At 42.0% G+C, this 12,273-nt stretch overlaps 1 non-coding gene across 1 annotated transcript; it reads left to right on the plus strand.

Moving 5' to 3' along the window:
• The first annotated feature begins 246 nt into the window (after positions 1-246).
• On the plus strand, positions 247-365 carry LOC145390109 (5S ribosomal RNA). Its single transcript, XR_013895568.1, has one exon. It is a non-coding gene; the product is annotated as a 5S ribosomal RNA (ribosomal RNA).
• The last annotated feature ends 11,908 nt before the right edge of the window (positions 366-12,273 follow it).

A 12,273-nucleotide genomic window follows, 5' to 3' on the forward strand; every position in this document is an offset into this window, starting at 1 on the left:
ACTGAGACAGACAGAGACAGACAGACAGACAGAAAGACAGACAGACAGAATATAGAAATCTGAAGGTGTGATTTTATAACAGAGAAGTGCAATGGGGAGCGAGAAGAAGTCTTTAAGAGTTGCAGGGAGTGAGAGAGGGAAAATAGGGAGTGAGGGATTGGGAGATGGATATTTGGGGAGTGAAGGAGCGAGAGTAATTATCTGGATGGGTGAGGGAGGAGTGGACGATGAGGGAGTGAATTAAAATCGAGAGGCCATTCCACGTTGAGTACACCGCTTCCCGTCCGATCAGCGAAGTTAAGCAACGTTGGGTCTGGTTAGTACTTGGATGGGTGACCGCCTGGGAACACCAGATGCTGTTGGCATCCCTACGTGTCAAGTGGGGTTGGTGGAGGATTAGTGCCCCTCCCTGTAAAACAATTAATTCTAAGCCCTTGGCCACCCCGTCTGGGATACATGGCTTCTGGCAATGGATGGATGGACTGAGGCTTGAGTGTGTCATTGTTGGAACAGATCCAATATTTCACTCCAGCTAATGCCAGATGATTTTTTTCAGCTGAGAGTGAATTATAGGAGCCTGAGAGAGTTATATGATACTTTAGCAGGAATCTGAATGAAGAATATTATTATGTATTTGAACAGTATAAAATTATCTAAGAAACGAATTTTAAATAAGGCGCCAGTATCAGGTATTAGTATGACAAGTGATTTTGATATTCAAGTTTGATATTTTGTCCTTATTATATTTTCATAAATTTGCAATACAGCGTTTATTTATCTACTTCTTCTTGAACTATAGATATCAAAATTAATATTAGATTGGAGTGGATCCGAGTTTCGTTTGATATTTTATCCTGGGTTTTTCATAATCTTGCACTGTGGCGCGCACTTTTCTATATCTTTTTACATTATTGAGATTTTGGAGGAATTTGGCATACCCCATTGACTCTTTTGACGAGACCTTTAAAGGATTTTTTTTTTTTTTTTTTTTTTTTTTTTTTTAGACGTGATAGTTGTTACCGTAAGCGACGTAAACACAAGCTTGTACAGTGGCTGTCGTCTGCAGGATTGTTGTGACATTTTAAACTCAGTGTGCTGGGAAAGGTGCGCATTATTTTGATGAGCTTTAGCCAGGGTTGCCAGGTCTACAGAAATTTCTGTATTTCTACAGATTTTTGGAAGGATCTACAGAAATACAAAATTTTGTGCTTAATCTACAGATATTTTGGTATATTACAGAAATTCTCAAGAAATTTTACAAGCAATATGGAAAGGAATTCAATTTACAAATACCATAGAGAAATTTAGCAGTGGGCAAGAGGACAGTCCTGAAAGAAAGCGTATTGTATACAGTAGTTAACCCTTGAAACGTAAAGGTTTATATGAAATATTGTATTTTCTTTAATTTCAAATCATGTCGCTTAAGCTATATTAGACTAGTACTTGCAGTATAACAATTAATATACTTATAAACTGCTTAATCTGTGAACTAATACGAAAATTTCAATATTAAATATATACATTTTTCTACTATCGAATGCGCCGGTGTACTGCCATTTTTGTTTACATTCTGAGGGAGTCAGAAGCAGGTATGTTAGAGATAGTTTCGGAAGTTTGGACATATTTGGAATATATTAGTGGTGTTAGCGACTGTTCCTACGGTTATCTAATATAACAAGGTTATAGTTATTTGGCCTAGAAAGTTATGAGCAAAACGAAAAGTGAAAAAGGGGCTCGCTCTTTTAGCCCTTGTTTTCAGTATTAGTTTTCAGTTAGGTTCATGTCTAACTTGACCCATAGTAACTGTGTGTTAACCCGCATTTTATGAATTTGAAATATGAAAATTCATACCATATTCTTAATAAAACTATTAATCTTAGATTATTCGTATGGAATTAATCATATTTTTTTTTTTCTTTTAAAGGCACAGATAACTTCTAAGACATATTTGCATACCTTTTGTCAATATATGCGTGAAATTGTGATCTACAGAATTTTTTTCAAATCTCAAGAAATTTTATGGATGATTCTACAGATATTTTAGGGCCAGCACCTGGCAACACTGTTTAGCACAAAATAACAATGCTTGGCTTCACCAATACCAAGAGAAAGATGTTTGTTTTGGTGTATGGTGGCAGAGCTACTTCCGAGCTGTTGAGTAACTTAGAGTACCCCAGGGCTCAGTGTTGGGCCCTGTAATGTTTTTTATATACATCAGCCACGTTACTTCATCTCTGAACTGACAATACAAGAGTTTTGCAAATTATTTAAAAATATATTTAAAAGTTAACAGGAACGGTAGTGTGTGTATTGTGTGTAGTGTTACTGTCAACATGACACAGACATGGTGAACAGTATTGGCGAGTCTTGGGGCCTACACCTTCACCCAGGTAAGTATGGTACACTTAGCTTTGGCAGGAACTGCATTGTGCCTCAGCCTTTTGGCCGGTATTTTATAGGTAATCATCCTGTCCCATTAACAGTTGCCAGTAAAGACCTGGGCGTTCTGGTGGATAGAAATTTGAGGTTCCACCACCATATCTGCACTGTGGCTGGTAAAGCTGGGGGTGTGGCTACAATTTTTTTAAATCCACCGTCTGCCGTTCCTGCGAGTTCATGGTACGACTATGCACAACTCATGTTAGACCTTTAATGGAATTCTGTTGTGAGGCATGGAATGCAGGCTTTATTGGTGATGTCATACATTGATGTGGTGATATTGGTGATAGCTATAGTTTATGAGTCATGTGCACTCTCAGCTGGACTATTGCTCACCCATGTGGAGTGGATGTGGAAAGGTTGCACTAAAACAACTAGACAAAATTCAGAACAAAGCTGTTGGATTAATAACCCTGCTATTATAAATAAACCACCTCTCCTACAAGTACGAAGGAATGTTGCCTCCCCTGCATTATTTTACAGATATTTTTATGGCAAATGCTTAGATGAAGTTGCGTCCATGGTGCCACCTCTCCATGCCTTCCCTCGTGCTACACGGGCATCTGGCAGCGCTCATGACTGGAGTGTCACCCAACTATATTGCACAACTTCTGCCTACCAGTATGAGAATTCTTTCATTCCCTGAAGTGCATTTCTCTGGAACTTGCTTCCCTGTAGTTGTTTCCCTCCAATTTTCAACATACAGTTGTTCAAGTCCAACTGTTACAGGTATTTTATGAATGAAGGACACAGTAATCTGGTGTATGGATTATTTTTTTAAATTCATTTGTTTTCCTTCCTCTGTTCTATTATTTTAAAAAAAAAAAATCAAACTACTTGAGTCTGTTCAGTGTAGGTGGATGAAATGTATCTCAGGTATGGAGCATTTACTCTGTTATGCACGACTTTCAGCCTTGGATTTGTTTTCTGTTGGTGGCAGGTTATTGTGTATGGTACTGATCTTGTAGATCTATCTATCTATCTATCTATTGCCAGACGCCTCAATCCCATTTGGGGTGGTCACAAACAAATCGCCTCCAAGTCGCCCTGTCCCCTGCCATTTCACTGCCGCCCTCCCAACTCACACCCCCGTCTTGTAGATGCTGGAAGATAATGCCTGGCCAGACATCCGTTGATGCCTGTAGTTTGTTGTGGTTTTCTCCAGTTGTGGGAACTAGTGGTCATATATATAAGTCAGCACATACTCACTGCTCCCTTGACTGTCCTAAACATTTTTTCTATTTGTGTTGTGCACCTTTGCAACTCCCCACCTTCCTCGGTTGTTGAGCTGGAAGAAATCAGACTTTTCAAATTGGCCCTCAGACAGGCACTGGGCTCTAAGTTATTTGAATACTATGACTGATGGAGAACAAGAGACTAACAAGGAGAGTGTATTTGAGTGAGGTGGAGGGGGGGGAGAGGGAGGGGGAAGCCAAGGACACTATTGCAGGAAATATTAGACTTTTAAACATGCATACCCCGGTTTAACGATGCAATTGGTTAAGTAAAAACCCATCGTTCGGCAGGGTATTGTATCTCAGGATAGATTTAACGTGCACTGGTATAGGGATGCATTTTTGAGCCTTGGGTTTCCCCCCAACCAAGTCCTAAACCCACCCAAATGAGTCCCAAAACAAGTTTAAAGCCAATGTACATGGCCTGACAGCTGTAAAAGAAGCTAACCTATGCCTAACACCTGTAAATAACTCACTAAAACCAACAAATGAAATCTGAAAATCATCAAATGTAAGTCTGGAAAAAATCAAACTTAGTAAACTGTACCCCAAAATGACATTGTTCACCCCACCCATGGCTAAAACACACTGACTCTATAAACAGTTTATAAATCAACCTAAACACACAATTTTAGTCCAAAATATCATCAAAACTGGTAAAAAAAAATCAAAACCCTTCGTTAATCTGGGGTTTGGCCATCATTAGGCGGGGTATGGTGGTATTTCTACCCCCATCATTAAGCCGGGGTATGGCATCTAGGGGTATCATATATTGAGGTATACTTGTATTCTGCTGATAGGGAATATAGCTAAGAACCTGAAAGCATTAAAACAGTAGCTACAGTGCAGTCCCATTAATTTGAGTTCCTGATTTTCACAATTTTCCCAAAGCCCCTTGATGCTAACTGTTTTGGATTTTGAGAATGTCACTGTAGTGTCAGCATTACATTAGCTCCTGTGTGGTGTGTGCCGCTTAATGTGTATTTGTTGTGTTGGTCAGGGCAGTGAAGAGGACATACGGCATCATAAGTGTGTGGTGTGTGCTGCTTAATGTGTATTTGTTGTCTTGGTCAGGGCAGTGAAGAGGACATACGGCATCATAAGTGTGTGGTGTGTGCTGCTTAATGTGTATTTGTTGTGTTGGTCAGGGCAGTGAAGAGGACATACGGCATCATAAGTGTGTGGTGTGTGCTGCTTAATGTGTATTTGTTGTCTTGGTCAGGGCAGTCAAGAGGACATACGGCATCATAAGTGTGTGGTGTGTGCTGCTTAATGTGTATTTGTTGTCTTGGTCAGGGCAGTCAGGAGGACATACGGCATCATAAGTGTGTGGTGTGTGCTGCTTAATGTGTATTTGTTGTCTTGGTCAGGGCAGTCAAGAGGACATACGGCATCATAAGAAGAGTGTGGGCATCAGGATGGTGGTGTAGCCTATGTGGCAACACAGCTGGCAGTGGAGGCAGCCCCACCACTGGTTCTTTCCCCAGCATTGCCACTGACGCATCTCCCAGGCACACCCAGGCCACCCTCAGACACACCCAGGCCACTCTCAGGCACACCCAGGCCACCTTCAGACACGCCCAGGCCACTCCCAGGCACACCCAGGCCACCCTCAGACACCCCCAGGCCATGCCCGGGCACACCCAGGCCACACAAGGGATCAGTAGTTAGCTTAACTCTCAAATATATATGAAGCCACTCAGCACCCTCATATCCTAAACTCCAGGTCTCTCAGGTCAGTAGGCCTAGTTCTATATATTCAGTTTTTATCACAGATGGCAGGTAGTGTAGTGGTTATAACATCCCAGTTGGACTCACAGAGGAATGATACGTTTAGTTGTATGGGCAGCACAGTCAGGCTTTGCTATATGTATGCTCGCAATGTGGCTGGAGGTTTCTCAGTCACATAATGTCATCAAGAGAAGTAGGCATCTCATCCTGTCTTAAATGTACTTGACAGTAATAGCAAGGCCAAGGGTCCTTACACCTTGAAGAGAATACTTAGGCTACCGACAGACTCACAGAAGAACTGTTGGTTTAGTTTTATGGACAGTACAATCAGGCCTTTCTGTACAATTGTTGGCTGTGTACACTCATGTGCTGCTTAATGTCCCTCTGCACAACGTCCATTCGCTTTAAAGCCCAGGGACCCATCAGAATATATAATATAGAAATTTAAAAAATAATCCAAAGAATGGGACGTAGAGAGCGTATATGGGTGCAAAGCAGTGTTGGTGCATCACTGATGGCCAGCCAGCATCCCAAAACAAAGTGATTACATTGCCGGCCGTATGGTGCACAGTACATGTATAACCTATACAAATATACTGCAATACTGTTCATATGTCTGAATAGTTTTCCTTTTTTCCCTACTTTAATACATAAAAGCATCAAAAAATATACCAAAAAGAAGTAAAAAGTGTACTGACAAGCAGTAAAAAGTTTACTGTAGCTATAACAGTGTCATCAACACCAGCCACAGGCAGCCGTGTCCAGTTGCATGTTTACCGCTGCTTTTGGGTGTCCTTGAATATCCGTGCATCAGGCTTACATTTCTCTGCCCTCCCCCAGCTCACATCCCCCTCTCTCATATACCTCTCCACTCCATCCCTCCATCTCATCCTCAACCTCCTCCTCCCTCTCCTCCCTCCCCCATGCTGTGTGTGTGGATAGAGATGATATGGAAGTGTTGCATGAGTAGTGGCATGGAAGGCTTTAGGGTTGTTTTGTAGTTGCAGTATGTTTATATGGATTAGCATCTTCTTAATACAGTTTTTGTCTGGCTCCATTTTACATATAAATCCATTTGACATAATGTCTTGAGGAACCCAACCCTTACTTAAGTACGATACCATGGCCTGTATTTTTGTTGCCTAAGGAGTCTCCCAAACACCTCTTCCTAAGTGATTTATTTTACTTATTTCTCCTTGCTTTCCTCTTGTGCTATATTTAAATAATCTTAATATCACCATTCTCTTCATAAATAGTGTAAAAAATTACATTAACCAGCCATATCCAACAACACATCGCTAAGGAAGAGGTGTTGGGGAGCCTATATGTACAGTGTAATATTGTGTTGACAGATGGAGTGGCCAGCTGGCTATGGCCTGCCTTGTGGCTGAACTGACAGTGTGGTTCAACTTGGCTGCCCCACCACACACCACCATCACCACCACACACCACCATCACCACCACACACCACCATCACCACAAAAATGGACTGTACCAGGTTAGAGCCTTAACACCAACAATGCATTAATTAAGTCTGTATTGTGAATGGCATAGCAGGCTTCATAATGCCTGTTCCTCAGTTATTTACCTGGCATGTTGTACCCTAACACTCCTTTGTACGCTGTTTACATATTTTAAATATACAAATGGTTTGTATCGGTAGTGGTGTTGTGATGAGGAGGGGCAGACTGAAGTGGTTTGGGCATGTTGAGGGGATGATGACATCTGGGTGTGGAAAGCAAGAAGTGTGAATGTCGGGGGTATGGTTGCAAGAGGCAGACCAAAGAAGACCTGGGATGAGGTCATAGAGTGTGACCTCAGGGATAAGGTACTGAATAGGGAGGCTGCCAGAGATCAAGCAGCGTGGAGAGCCGCCATTAGATGTCCAAGACCAATGCATGGTAGCATATGGAGCCTTTATAAATGATATGATACAAATGATACAAAGATGAACAGAGGAAGGAGGAAAATTTTTTTTTTAGAAAATTCCATACACCAGATTACAGGTGTCCTCCATTCATAAAAAATCTGTAACAGTTAGAGACACTAGTATTATAGGAGTGAATGATAGAATATTGTAGAGGTGGATGATAGATAGACAGATTAATATTTTACAGGAGTGGATGATAGATAGACAATAGGATATGTAGGGGCAGATGACAGATAAATAGATATCACAGTAATGTAGAATTTAATCTTTCAGACTGAACTGGAATTTACTTAGCCTTGCCTTCCCATCCATTGACATGTGGATGGACCCGAGAGACTGGCTGACAGTGGCTGACATGCGGTTCCTTCACACCTCAGAGACACAGTGCTTGGGGGTCATGGCGTCCTTGATATATCAGGCACCCACATCAGCTCATGTCTCTGATTGGGGTCAAGGTAATCTGGTTGTTTTTAATGCATCAAAATCTCAGTTCTTACATCTATCAACCCAACAATATCTTCCACAGGAATACCCTCTAATTTTTAACAATATCCAGCTCAATCCTGCATCATCTTTAAATGTACTTGGGGTTTCATTCTCTCAGGATTTGTGTTGGAAAGATCATATTACATCTCTTGTAAAATCTGCTTCCAAGAGATTAGGTGTGCTAAGCCGACTCCGTACCGTACCTTCTTTACCCCTGCACAGTTGTTGACTCTATACACAGGTTTTATTTGCCCCTGTGTAGAGTACAACTCTCATGTGTGGGGAGGCTCCCCACGTACAGCTCTTCTCAACAAGGGAAGGTCAAAGGCTTTTTGTCTCATTAACTCTCCTCCTCTTACTCTCTGCCTTCAACCTCTGTCTCTTCACAACACTGTTGCATCTTTGTCTCTTTTCTGTCACTACTTCAGTGGTCACTGCTCCTCTGAATTGTCTGCTTGCATCCCTCCACCATTTCAATGGGCACGTGGCACCTTTCTAGCAACAAACTCTCATCCCTTTTCTGTCCAGCTCTGTAATGCAGGAGTTAACCGTTACTTCCAGTCCTTCATGTATGCAACAGGTCAACTCTAGAACTGTCTTTCCCTGTCTGTACTTCCTACTGCACAGTGTGTCTAGGAATCTCGAGATGTACCGTACAGATCTAGAATTTGGCTGTCTGTTGTCTTGTGTTTGTTTTTTCTTGGAGGGAGCAGTTTGCAGGCTCCTGGCCTTTGGCTCCTTCTTCCTTTGATTTAAAAAAAAATAAAAAATAAAAAAAATAATAATAATAATGCCTCCAGTGCATCAGGAAGCTTACATTAACCCTTCTTTGGAGCTGTGGTCAGTTTGTCTTCTGTATTTCTAACCCTCTCATGCTTGGGACAAGTCTAGGATTCTGTTCACCTGATGTCTGATGATTTTATTCTGTTGAGTATGGGAGATTGGTCAGTATTCTCGTTGGTTAAGGAAACTCCCTAACACCTGTTCCTAAGTGATTTATTTTGCCTATTACACCTTACTGTTCTCTTCTGTGTTACAAAAATTCTTTCAGTATTACCATACTCTGCATAGCCTAAAGCTCCCTAACACCTCTTCCTAAGCAGTTCATTTTCTTTATTACATCTTACTCTCCTCTTTTGTGTTGCATAAATTCTCCTAGTAGGTATCACCATACTCTGCATCAAGCTACTTAACACCTCTTCCTAAATAATTTAGTTTGTTTATTACACCTTATTGTCCTCTTCCATCTTACAAAAATCCCTTCATTACCATCATACTTTATAAATAACTTCTATCTATCTATCTATTGCCAGACGCTTCAATCCCGTTTGGGGTGGCCACAAACAAATCGCCTCCAAGTCGCCCTGTCCCCCGCCATTTCACTTCCCTGCTCCCAACTCACATCCCCCTCTCTCATATACCTCTCCACCCCATCCCTCCATCTCATCCTTGGCCTCCCGCTCCCTCTTCCCCCCTTCACCTCACTCACATACACTCTCTTCGTCAGTCTTTCACTCTCCATCCTCTCCACATGGCCAAGGATATCAACCAGCCATATCACAATAAATCACTGAGACAGAGGTGTTGGGGAGCTTCCATAGCTAACCAGCAAGAATACAAACCTGAGGTGTGAGGAAGTAGCTGGAGAAGAACAGGGAGGCTTTAGGAAGGGAAGAGGTTGTGTAGATCAGATATTCATTCTTGGGTCTTCAGTGGAAAAGTTTCTAGAGAAGGGAAAGAAGTTGTATGCGGCTTTCATGGATTTGGAGAAAGCATATGACAGGGTGGATAGACAAGGATTGTGGAAAGTGTTAAGAATATATGGAGTAAATGGAAAGTTGTTGAATGCCGTGAAGGATGTTGTATGAGGGTGTTAAGGCTGCAGTGCGTGTGGATGGTGAACTGAGTGAGTTTTTCTATTTGCAAGTTGGATTAAAACAGGGATGTGTCATGTCTCCATGGTTGTTCAGTTGGTATATGGATGGGGTTATAAAAGAGATACAAGGTAGGACAGTGGATATTGTTATCGGTTTGTTAAGTAAGATTCAAACCATTTTAGCGTTGTACCCGTTATCCCGTAATGTTCAAGCTTAGACAGGAGGATAGAGTGATCAACTGTATCAGTAGCTTTTGATAAATCAAGAAATATGGCCACAGTAAAGTTTTATCATCCATTGCATTTAGAATATCATCAGTAAGTGTCAGAAATGCTGTCTCAGTTCTGTTCCTACAAAAACCAAATTGGGAGTTACATATGATGGTACTGTATTGTTAGTACGAAATGCATCAAGTTTATCGTAAACTAATTTCTCTAATATTTTGCTCAGTGCTGACAAAACTGACACCAGCCGATAGTTACTCATTAATTTTGTATCACCTGATTTGTAAATGGGGATAACTTTGGCAATTTTTAGCTTTTCTGGGAAGATTGCTGATAATAGAGTTACATAGATGCAGAATGATAGGAGTAATAATCGAGGCAGCTTCCTTGATAATGCTCTTAGGGATATCATCATACCCTGGTGCTGTAATTTTAAACTGCTGGATGATATTAAGAATTTCACCTTATGAAGCAGGAGGGAGTGTTAGATCATTTGTGTTTCTGTTTCCGAGATACTTGTAAAAGTTGGTTGGTGGTGCCATGATTGCTTGTGCCATATCATTCCCTGTATTTATAAACTAATTGTAAAAGGCTTCCTCAGTAACAGGAAACCATTTGGCTTGTCACTCAGTGTAAAGCCATGTGAAGTGGAAGGAAGAGTAATAACTAGTGGTGGCAGGGATGAGAGAAATAGGAAGAGACGAGGACAGACACAGAGCAGGAATGATAATTAGGCAGCACTCCATCAAGTGAGTGGATGATGGTTACCCCCACCTACTACCATGTTCAGTATAATGTAACAAAATAGCAGCAGTGTTTGTGTGGTGTACAAAATGAACAATATTTAACATTATGTATCAGATGAAATGTAACGGTATGCAATGTTGGTTGTGTGTGTTTGTGTTTGGCTGTAGGTATTTGTATATGATTTACCCTGTGGTTGCATTGACAGGCCCACCACAACATCCTGGCAGGGGCTGGTCTGGTGCTGGGCCTTAAGTTTAACCACATCATCCTGGCAGGGGCTGGTCTGGTGCTGGGCCTTAAGTTTAACCACATCATCCTGGCAGGGGCTGGTCTGGTGCTGGGCCTTAGGTTGGCTGGCTCCAGTAATAACCAGGCCTTGGATGTAGTAGGCAGATACACCACTATGTTCACAAACTTCACTAACAGGTAAATTTCACTTGGTATTTAATTTAGCTGTGAAGCTTTAGATGATAGGGAGTTTTCTTGTGAGCAGTAGTAGTTTTCTTGTGAGTAGTAGTGGTAGTAGTTGTAGTAGTTACAGCCCCAGGTTCTGACATGTGAACCTAGTGGACTGCAGGCTTAAGTTCCCTTTCTCCTTCAGTCCACTGTCTTCACTTTGAGAGGATAGGGAAGTAGTTGAGGGATGTTTGCATAACCAGGCAGTTGAGTCGGCCAGATCACATGAAGGCATCTCTCTCTAGTGCCATCCTTGTGAGTGAAATGGAGTATTAGTTTGAGTAATTATATACCGCTATGTTAGCTGTTTGAGGTCCACCCCCCTCCCCCCCAAACACCCATTGTTACTCTCTTCACAAGTCATTTGTTGTTATTAATGAGTGAGTTTGTGGTAGGTGGGGGCAAGCACCATCCACTCACTTGATGTAGTGCAGCTCTCAGGTGTCTGCCCTTTCCTCTCCTCCATTCTTCTTTTCATCCTCTTCTGTCTTTCTTTCCTTCATTCTTTCCTTGTCCTTCTGCCTACGGGTGACTTTACATTCCCTCTTCTGTCTTTCTTTCCTTCATACGTTCCCTCTTCTGTCTTTCTTTCCTTCATTCTTTCCTCTTCCTTCTGTCTGTGGGTGACTCTCCACTGAGTGGCAAGCCAAATGGTTTCCTGTACACCAGGAAACCATTTACTATGCTGGGTGGTAACCATATAACCAAATTTTGGCGCCTGGTGGTTTAGTGGGTAATTAAGGCACTCCAATCAGATTGAGCCGGTGAAGGTTTATATCCAAGGGGTGGTTGAGGTTTATTGCTCACGTAATGCCACTCATGGATGAGTGAGGCTGGTCACTCTCATCTTAAATGTCAGGACCAACTTGCCTAGCCCTGGGCTCCTACGCTCCTCATGGGGCAGCGTAGGATTGGATGATGGATGGATGGATGGAAAGGGTGACATAGACCAACTAACAGATATGTCATTATCTCAGGAGTGTTGCCGAGCTGGCAGGTGTGTCAACTTTGTAAACCTGTCTGAACACATCCCTAGTGGTACTGTCCCTGGTGATGGCTGGTACTGTCCCTGTCTGAACACATCCCTACTGGCACTGTCCCTGGTGATGGCTGGTACTGTCCCTGTCTGAACACATCCCTACTGGCAC

Source organism: Coenobita brevimanus, unplaced genomic scaffold (genome assembly GCF_032717465.1).
Source record: "Coenobita brevimanus isolate Jiangsu-jjx unplaced genomic scaffold, ASM3271746v2 jjx.HiC_scaffold_284, whole genome shotgun sequence".
NCBI lineage: Eukaryota > Metazoa > Arthropoda > Malacostraca > Decapoda > Coenobitidae > Coenobita > Coenobita brevimanus.